The sequence below is a fragment of the Zootoca vivipara genome, chromosome 16 (genome assembly GCF_963506605.1).
Source record: "Zootoca vivipara chromosome 16, rZooViv1.1, whole genome shotgun sequence".
NCBI classification, from domain to species: Eukaryota; Metazoa; Chordata; class Lepidosauria; order Squamata; family Lacertidae; genus Zootoca; species Zootoca vivipara.
This window is the reverse complement of record NC_083291.1, coordinates 21328250-21338651: the sequence shown is the minus strand read 5'-3', so window position 1 is coordinate 21338651 and position 10402 is coordinate 21328250. Positions and strand designations below refer to the sequence as shown.

General features: G+C 44.0%; 1 long non-coding RNA gene across 1 annotated transcript; it reads right to left on the bottom strand.

The window, feature by feature from the left end:
* Positions 1-946: 946 nt before the first annotated feature.
* Positions 947-7280, bottom strand: LOC132591241 (uncharacterized). Its single transcript, XR_009556858.1, has 3 exons — positions 7192-7280; positions 4181-4574; positions 947-1712 (listed from the first exon to the last, which is right to left on the bottom strand). It is a non-coding gene; the product is annotated as an uncharacterized LOC132591241 (long non-coding RNA).
* Positions 7281-10402: the final 3122 nt, after the last annotated feature.

Sequence of the window (10402 nt, the reverse complement as noted above, 5' to 3'; positions counted from 1 at the left end):
TGCAACCCAATTGTGGGTGCTTGAATTCAGCACTCTAAGGGGTCATAGGATACAGTTGCTTGACTTACAAAATTCTAGGTATCCAAAACCAGGTTCCAGAGCATAGGAGCTTTGTGAGCAGCTATTAACCAGGGATCCGTAAGTGTGCTGATGTTTCTTGGCATCAGTCGCTGTGATGTTCAGGCAGAAGAAAGTTTTTGAAGCTCTCTAAAGATCAACCAGGAGGGAGAGAACATGCCAGTCGGGCATGTGTCTCTACCAGGGTTATTCTCGTGTGTATGAGATCCTAACACTTTCCCCCTTAATTGTGTTTACTCAAACCCTGCTAGTGAGTCCACTTATTTACAATATTTCTGTAAGTACATCACAAACAGTTCCCAGTCTTTTAAAAAGTCTTTATTGTCCTTGTCTCTGAGTTTTCCTGTACGCTTCACCATTTCGGCATAGTCCACCAGTTTTGCTTGCCGTTCTTCTTTCTTTGGCATCTTGTCCTCCTTCCATTTTGGGGCTAGTAAACTCCTAGCTGCTGTTGTAGCATACTGGAATAGCTTTATTATAAAATCATATTGGGGGGGGGGGTTGCAGGACACCATTATTAATGAACAGAGAGGGGTGACAGAATTTGACAGCTGCAATACCCAGAATCCTGTTCAATGCCATCTTCCCTGTCTCCCCACCCCTCCCGCTAGGACACGACCCTGCCTGAAGGAAGGCTTAAGGATCTGCATATGCACAACAGTTAGCATAAACTCACACATTTCCCCTCTCCACCTCCCCTCCGCCCAGAACAAAACAATGTTTCCAGAAGAAGGAAGGGGGGAAACCGCCCAAATCCAAAGTGACACTTTTCTACTCAAGTTAATAATACAGCCTATTATATGTTCTCTTACCATGAAATCTTTATCCGCTGCCTCTGTATTAGAATTGCTAGTATCTCTCTATTAGAATTGCTGTTTTATATCTTAGAACTGTATATGTCAGGACTGCTACCTTTTAATTAGAAATCCCTGTATTAGGTATGTTTTCCAGGTATATTTTCTGTATGAACCCTGTATGACCCCAACCCACCTGAACCTTGCCCTACTACCACCCTATACCCATTCAAGGACACACGGACAATAGAGGGATTAGCTGGAACAACTTTATTCAAATAAAATGCCATCCTCAACGTAGCCCACCCTTCCATGGCCTGGAGGAAAACACCTGCCGGGCGGACTTCCACCCCACGGAAATTGCCAGGAACTGCCCCACCTCTGCACCCATCTCAACTGGTTGCCCCTCCTGCCAAACAACAGGGAGCACCATCAGCGACGGGAGAAGAGCAATTGACATCCCGCCATCTGAAAGAAAAAGTCATCTCCCCACCCAGCTAATCCGATCGCCACCCATCCTCCTTGTCCTTCCCCTCCCTCCCAGTCCAGGGATTTTCACGCAGGGACAGGAAGGCATAAAAAGGGGCTTCACCATTTCCCGGGGTTCCTTCCTTCTTTCCAGAGGCAGGGACCCTACAGCTGTAGTTCTTTCTTTTCTGTAATAAAAGGATCAGTTTGTTTTTCCTGACAGCATCGTGTGGTCTCTGTCATTTTCCCGGCGGAGCTGAACTTAGTGCAAATTTTGGAGCTTCCGACCCGCGTCTGTCCTTCTTAAAAGGCAACGCATTTTGGGGTACATTTTTCATAACAGCTTCTTCCGCTCTTTTGGCAAGTCCTGTCCTGCAATGCCAAACAAAAAAGCTTCTGGGTTTTTCTAAACAAACGTTATTTTAAACATCTTTTTCATTTCATCATAAATTATTTCCCACTATGTAGCTTTTGATTACTTTACAATTCCACCATATGGTCAAAAGTGCCTTCCTTCTCTTTGTACTTCCAGCGCTTATTAGAACTTGTTCTATACATTTTAGCAGTTTTCACAGGAGTTACATACCATCAATACATCATTTTCATATAATTCTCTTTCAGAATCATACAATTAGTAAATTTTAAATTTACTTTCCATAGTTTCCCCCAGTCTTCCATTTGTATATTATGTCCTAAATCTTGTGCCCAAATAATTGTTCTTGACTAGGGTTTCATTCTCTTTGCTAATGAAGGTTTGCTTAAAATCACAAGTGCTAAACCACCAGTCAAGCCTGGAAGGATAAAATTAAACACCTACATTCCTGGAGTAATCTGACTACTGTAGTTCCCTCCAAAGTATTTATGGGTACTTTAAAACAAAATAAATAAAAAATTCCTTCCAGTAGCACCTTAGAGACCAACTAAGTTTGTCATTGGTATGAGCTTTCCGTGTGCACCGTTTGATTGAATAGCTATCAGCTAGGCAGGCAGGAGAGGGGAAAAGGTTAGAGCTAGGCTCCGTTGCCAGGGTGACAGACAGGGAGATACACATAACCAACAGGACCGCTGTCTTGCTGGCTCCCAGGGTGGAGTTTGGGGCACTATAAAATACCAAAGCCTTAATCACCAGGTCTGGCCCCTCCCAAGACCTGTGGGTCTCTTCCTCTCTCACACACACACACACACAGCCCCAGAAAGTCTTCCCGCAAACAACCAGATCTTTCCCAGTTTTTATCCCCTTCCTGCATGTCTCTCTGTGTGAATTTGATTCTGCCAGGATGTCCTCAAATTAGATGTGTTAGTAATACGGTGAGAGCAATTTTCTGCTTCAGATTCCATTTCCTGCGCTCCTGTCATAGGCATCCCTGATTGCCTCATCTCTTCGTCTCTCGAAAGGTCAATTGTCCTCTGCCTGGAGCCAGTGATGGACCACAGGGATGCTCTGGGAAGATCACACTAGGACTCGGGATTTTAAAACCTGATTTATTATTAGATGGTGTTGTTAATTAGTTTTATGGCAAGGGCTATAAGTGAACATTTGCGGTAACGCTTACAGTTAACCTCCCTTTACCCTCCTTTTTAAAAAGCCAATCATTCTCCATTGTGACTAAATGGGACCATTCTTGGGGACTTCCTGGGCTTGTCAGTAATTATTTGGAGGGACTTGGTTTGAACAGAGATATTGGATTCTTATCTCATTATACATGATAAGCGATCTTCAGCCATCTCAACCCTTGCTTTTTCATGCAAAACCATTTGCAGTCGTTTTCGGTCATCAACAGCTATCAGTCAGTCAATCACCCACTTCCACCACCCTTCTGAGTGATCCCCCCTCCCCTCCCCATCCCCACCCCTTCTCTACATAAGTGCCTGGGGACTTCTATTTCACTGTATCTGAAGAAGTGTGCATGCACACGAAAGCTCATACCAAAATAAAAACTTAGTTGGTCTTTAAGGTGCTACTGAAGGAATTTTTTTATTTTACTTCGACCCAGACCAACACGGCTACCTACCTGTATTTGAAAAATGCAAGGGCACAATCCAGACCAGTGTAAGCAGCGTGTGTCCATGGAAGAATTAAACACCTTCTTGACTTTCTCTCACTGAAGCGAATGAGATGCAAAAGTGCTTACTTACCTTTGAACAGCTCATGCCTCAAGTTTATTAAAAATCTTTGCATCCCATATTCACTCAAGTATTTTTAAGTCCCCTTCAGCAGATATAGATGAAGTCTGATGCATCATCAAGTAAGGTTACCAGATTTTTTTCTGTGAATCCAGGGACACTTTTCAACTTCTTACTAAATAGATGGATTTTGTCAGGGGACTGATTTGTAAATCCAGGGACTATCCCCGGGAAACGGGGACGTCTGGCAACCTTATCATAAAGGCTACAATCCTACCCACACTTAGCTGGGAATAAGTCCCTGTGAACCCAGATGGGTTTACACCAGAGTAGACATGCAGAGTGTTGCACTGGAAATCTCTCTCTTTTTATTTCAAAAATATCTTTTTAATTTACAGGCTTGCCATGTGACCTCCAAAAACAGACTCACAGTTATGAGAAAGCACATCAAACAGAGGCCTCCATGCACAATAGTTTGGTTGTACGTGCCAGTTTGAAAGCAAGCGAACACAGACACTGAACTTTCAAAGTTGCCAGAAAACCTGTTTGCATCTGTACCTGCCTCACACTTTGCCCAGGTCTCCTCCCAAGTCTCTTGCTTCATGATTCTCCATTTACTGACAGAAGATTGGTAAGCTATTGATCATGAACTGCTAAAAATAAAAAAATAAAAACACCACCCCATGTTTTCCCCATAAGGTGACCTTGTCTGTTACCTTTGCAGGGAGAATTGCTCCTCCAGTAGAGTCTGGAATGCAGGCAGACCAGATCCATAGAGAGACTTCTCACACCAGTGACTGGGAACGTTAGAAGGGGAAGCAGCCACCTGATCCAGCCGACCTAGACACACAACCATGGAATAGGGCATCTTCTGACAACTCTGTCACTGCAACCTGAAAGAATCTTAGTAAAATGAGTTGCAGGCGGAACGCAATAGAGATTTCCTCCCTAGCCTGCGATCGAGAATCACTAGTTTGCCCTACCAGCAGGTGAACCTCATTGTGGTATCACAGAATAGGGCCTCCTCTGCAGTGACATCCTGATGGCAGAAGTTCCTCTCATTGGAAGCACAGATGGTGATCATGTTGGTTTTTCAAGTTCTCTTCTCTTCTGAAAAAAAATATGATTGAATGAACAGGATTGCTCAATACGAGCTCCTTGGTAACTTTAGTTTATATCAGCCTACCATTTAGAACTTCTGATAGGTAAACGTAAAGGGACCCCTGACCATTAAGTCTAGCCGTGGACGACTCTGGGGTTGCGGCCCTCATCTCGCTTTACTGGCCGAGGGAGCTGGCGTACAGCTTCTGGGTGATGTGGCCAGCATGACTAAGCTGCTTCTGGCGAACCAGAGCAGCGCACGGAAACGCCATTTACCTTCCCGCCGGAGCGGTACCTATTTATCTACTTGCACTTTGACGTGCTTTCGAACTGCTAGGTTGGAAGGAGCTGGGACCAAGCAACTGTGAACTCTGCGAAGCCTGAAGGAAAGAAGAGCTAGAACAGAAGAAGAAGTGACGGGCGCTCACCCTGTTGCGGGGATTCGAACCCCTGACCTTCTGACCTTTGACCGGCAAGCCCTAGCTTTGGTAAATAACAGCCGGTAGGTGGGTACTAAACTGTTAAGGCCACTAAACTGTACGTGAAAGGACGTCCAAGGGGGGCCCTTGTAACACTGGTATCCACTTCCTTGACAACACAGTTTATCGAGTTTAAAGATTCGGAGCACTTGGTGCTGGGGATCATCTTGCTTTCTGGGCCCAAAAGTATCATTCTTGTTTCAGCTTATATCCCCCCCATACAAACTGCAAATACAGATTGAGAGTACACGGCACAATTTAAAAATAAATAAATTATACTCTCTCCAAATTACACTGGTGCCTCGCTAGATGAATTTAATTTGTTCCACGGGTCTTTTCTTATAACGAAAAATTCGTCTAGCGAATCCCATCGGAATGCATTGAAATTTTTTTGAATTTTTTTTTTTGCCCATAGGAACGCATTAATTGAATTTCAATGCATTCCTAGGGGAAACCGCGATTCACTAGACAAATTTTTCGTACAATGAATTCGTCTAGCGAGGCAACCTCCGCTCGAAAAATCCTTTCGTTAAGCGGAAATTTCGTTAAGCAGGGCATTCGTTAAGCGAGGCACCACTGTAAGTGCCCTGATGCGCCACTCTATATAATGGGAGACCTGAATGCCAAAATAGGCCCCGATAACGACTGCCTAGAAGCTAAACTCCCTATACTAACGGAACTCAAGGAAAATAATCCTTCCTCCTTACGCTCCCCCCCCCCTCGCAGGTCCTCCAAAGACTGCATAACCAACTACCGGGTGTATGCCGGCTTTTGCCTGGCCTCTTTACAGTCTTGACCTTACGATTGTAAATGAGGTGTTTCCTTTGGGCAGCGAAGGAGAGTTTACATTTATAAATATTGATGGAGTCAGCACAGTAGACTATTGTCTCACAAACAGGAAGACCTTTAAATCAATCAAAAACTTTAGTATTGATAACGGAACCGAGAATGATCACCTCCCTCTGATTCTCTCCATCTCAGGCCAAAACTCAAATCGGAGGTCACACATAGAACAAGAGATAAACGGTTAAGCTAAAGGGTCAGCAAAGCATAGGAAAAAATGGACCCCTGAGCTGAGTATCTTAGCCGAGACTAGACTGAATTCACAAACTGCAATTAGTTTAAGATCAACTATAATCATAGCTGTCAAGTTTTCCCTTTTCTCGTGAAGAAGCCTATTAAGCATAAGGGAATTTCCCTTAAAAAAGGGGAGAACTTGACAGCTATGGTGACTATAATTAATGCTCTTTCAACAGATTATTCCCTGGCGGTTTACGAAAATCTCATTGAGTATTTGCAGGATGTGGTCTCACTGAACACAAATCTAGCCAGCAAGCCCCGTATTGTTAAAGGGAGCAGCTGGTTTGATCAAGAGTGCCACATGAAGAAGAAAGTCTTAAGGGACTCTTATTTAGCTTATAGAAACACTGGTTTAAATTATCTACCTCCAACTTATTTAAATATCAAAAAAGAGTACAAAACCATTTTGGCCACAAAAAAAAGGCAGTTTGAACAAAATTCCTGGTCCCTGTTACTGAATGCTTCGCTAAATAACGAAGCCAAACTCTTCTGGCAATTGGTATCCCGTATGCTAAGTAACAGTTCCCCAACCCCTAGCTGTGCCATCCCAGCCCAAGTATGGGCAAACCATTTCAGAAAAATATTTACAGACAATTTGAACTCCTCCCCCTGCTTTTATGATGAAGATTCCACAGAAATGTCTTTGCTCCCACGATGGAGCCTGGTTATAGTAGAAGTGGTTTTTTTGTTTTTTGTTTTGGTGATTATCCTTAAAATCTTCATCTTGGTATTTTTCTGAGATTTCAGTTTAGAAGATCTTGCTTGGCTAAGCTTTCTTTTGGGGACTTTCTCAAAGTCCATCTTTTGTCCACAATTGACCGTCCCTCTTTGATTAGGATTAATTCTTCTTTGGTCTTCTATTTTCTTTCCGTTTCAATTTGATTTCAAAATTATTGCCTCTCCTAACACTTTTGACAGATACCTAATTAATACATATATATCAGCTCACAGGTGAAAATTAATTGTACCTCTTTTTGAAGTTGTAAACTGTAAAGTTTCAGTAGAGTAAAATCCCTTCGTTTACTTAAAAAATCTAACCTAAACTGGTTTCAGTTGTGTTTACAAACCTGTTTCATCTTCCCCAGCCGGGTCTCTCTCCTAATCCCTCTGCCCCTTAACTCCTTCAGCTTTGACCAGTGAGAGGGCTAACACCAGTCCTATAGCCAGGGACAGGCTCACTCACTGGAATGGTGGCTCGCTCCCTCCACCACCTGTCATAATGACACATAAAAAAGTCCCTTGCAGCATTAATACAGTGGGTGTAAATGTCTTCATTTTCAGCAAGCAATGATTGCAGGGCTTTGGTGAGGAATTAGTATTTTCTTCCCACATTAATACATGTTGTAAATAAATGTGTTTCACACTGTTTCTTTCATCATCTTACTATTAAGGTGACTCCCTTGCTGTTTCATTCTTGACCCACACTTGAATAAACCTGCAAACAGGTGTGTGTTTACTCAGAAATTAATCCTGGTATATTCTATGGGCCTTAGCCCTTCATGTTTTTAGGACTGCAGCTGAAGATGTTGGATTGGGGAGGGCATGCTCATCACTTCTTGGCATTTATTAACCCATCACACTCTCAAGTGACCACCGTGGTGAAAAAGGGCTGGGGGAAGAGAAGAGCTATGGGAAGAGGGGCTGGCTTGGGACCATGAGCCTAGCCAAGGTGGCAGGGGGCAGGTGCCCCCCTAAATCAATAAAAATAGGTTCTGCCCTCCCTAACAAAAGCCTCCCCCCCCACAAAAATCCTGGCTATGCCCATGCCTGGCACTCAGTGGCCCCCATTGAATTCTATGGAACCAAATAAACAGGCTGCAATCTGGGCACAGCTGAAAAGGACAGCAGTCGCTTCTCACTCCAGACACTTGAGACTGCATTCACACATTTTAGTCTAGAATCAATGGAGTCTGAATGCTGGTGTGTGTTTTTAAATGTACAGGCAGCGACTGTTTTACATGCATCCGATTGAGGTGTGACAGTCACACACACATCTCTCTGGATCTGGAAGTGGCCCCAAAAGGGGGTGGAACAAGACGGGGGCAGGGCGGGGGGTGGGGCAGAACAGGGTGGGCTTACACATGGTCCGCCAACATGTGCGAAGACCTGAAACGCAACCCCCAAGCAAATGGGCAGTTGCATGTACTCCATATGTTCTAGAGCTATTGCACATCTTTTGTCTGAAAAGTGCTTCTTGAGATTGTGTACACCCTATGGGAGCAATTCACTGTTGTGTTATTATTGAATGTTCTGTCAGTGCAAGTGGTTCAACTTGCCAGATGGAACAGTCCCTCCTCTCTGAGACTCCATCCCAGCATGCTTTTCCGGGGGTTCTCCTGACCCTCCCAGAGCCATTTTGGGGGAACACACAGGCAGGGGGCAGCGGGGAAGAGAAGGGAGGACACTCCATTTCACAAGCAAATCTCCATATGCAGGGTTTCTGCTGAAAGGACGCATTAGGTGACTCCCACCCTATACCTTTACAGGACATTCGAAACATATTATTTCCCAGTTTGTTAAGGGTTCCTGGGGTCAGTTTCAGGGTCAGTTCCATAACCTACGAGCTATGTAGCCTTTTGTCCCCAGGTAGGGAAATCAAAGCATCAGCTGATGTGTGAATGAGCATATGATTTCCTTCTTTGTACAGGTGCCCATTCATCCACACTGCCCAGCAGAAGCAAATTACCGTATGCAATGGTGTGTTGATGGTGGTTGGAACATGCTGGGCTTGGAAGGGGGTGGGTGGAAAAGATGTGCTTCCTGGGAGGCATCTGTGCTCTGGCCACCAAAAGGTCATCGCAGGGGAGGGGAGGAAGCCCTGGGCCAGCACCTGATTCTTAGCAGCTTGTTGGAAGGTTTATGACGTTCCTTTATTGCTCTCATTTCCTTGAGGTGTATTGAAAGCTACAAAACACCAAAGGCCAAGGAAATGAACGACTTGGAATATGGAGGCAAGTGTTCATCCCTAACGAAGACTCAACAGTGTCTTAAATTTAATGAGATGGATTTTGTCTTTGAGGCAACAAAGCTCGAGCTACCTTAAGCATCTTTTCAACCATAAAATAAAAACCACTGCAATGGGGACGTTGTGGTGTTATGCAAGTGAATAAATGACACCATCTTTTGTATGACTAGATTGCTGGTTAAGTGTTGGTTGCTTGTTTTTCGATCTGGTTCTAGAATTAGACCTGGTTCTAGAATGGGTGGCTGCTAGCTCTGGAATCTGTGACCCAGGTGGTATGATCCTGTTCATATTCTTGACCATTGAGCCTCTCTAAAAGTAAATCCCATTGGTGAAGTGTGCCTCTAATTTTAATTCAGAAAACGTTGGATGCCTCAGGTGTCAATACCCTGCAAAACACAAACTGGTGTATAAGTGAAGATTAAGATATGGGCTGGGAAGGCCTTGCTTTAAATTTTACCTCGACCATGAATTCTTTAGTGGGCTTTAGCTATGCTTGCTGTTTCTATGCCTCAGAAATGTCCCCACTCTGGCAACATACTAATAAGAGTACCGGCCTTTTTTACAGGGCTGTGGTAAGGCTGTCTGAGAAAATGAAAGCAGTTTGAACCGTTTTGCTTGCCTCAGCAGCATGCATTGGGGGGGGGGGGGCGAGACACACACCTCAAACCTGAATAATATAAATGTTCATTATTAACAGAAATCTTCTTTTTTAAGTTTTCAAGAAGTGTTTATGCCTAGCTAGGTTATAAATAATAGGAGCCATCAGAGAGATGAGCACAGAGTGGTGTAAACAGAGAGTCATGCTCTCACTTCATCCCCCCCCATCAAAGTTCCCAGGGACAGGAATGCTGCTACAACCCATTTTTTTCCACACCTGCCCCCTCATAGGGATCATTCTGACATGCTTAAGTAGGTACAAAGGAACCTGTGGCACTTCTCCAAGCATTGATTGTGGCCTCCCTCACCACAGTAATCCAACGAAGATCACTTCTGCGATACGCACGGACTCAACCATGGCAATGCTACTGAGTGGTGTGCCGTCAAAAGCTGTTGTTGGCAACCGTCAGTCCCGAGAGACAAGCTAAGACTGCATTAACTGGTTTCTTCTTGCAGTACAGATTGCGTTAAGCAATAGTTCCTGCTGCAGTTTTGGGTGACCTTTTAAGTGGGGGAAAGAAAGGTTACTTGGGAGAAAAATCGAACAGGCAGCTGTGTACTTTTTTTTAAAAAAATCAGTTTCAGGATAGCTATATTTCCTGTTTCTTTTTCGTCACAGATGTAATGACGGTACGACTCATTGTTTTGGGGTTTTT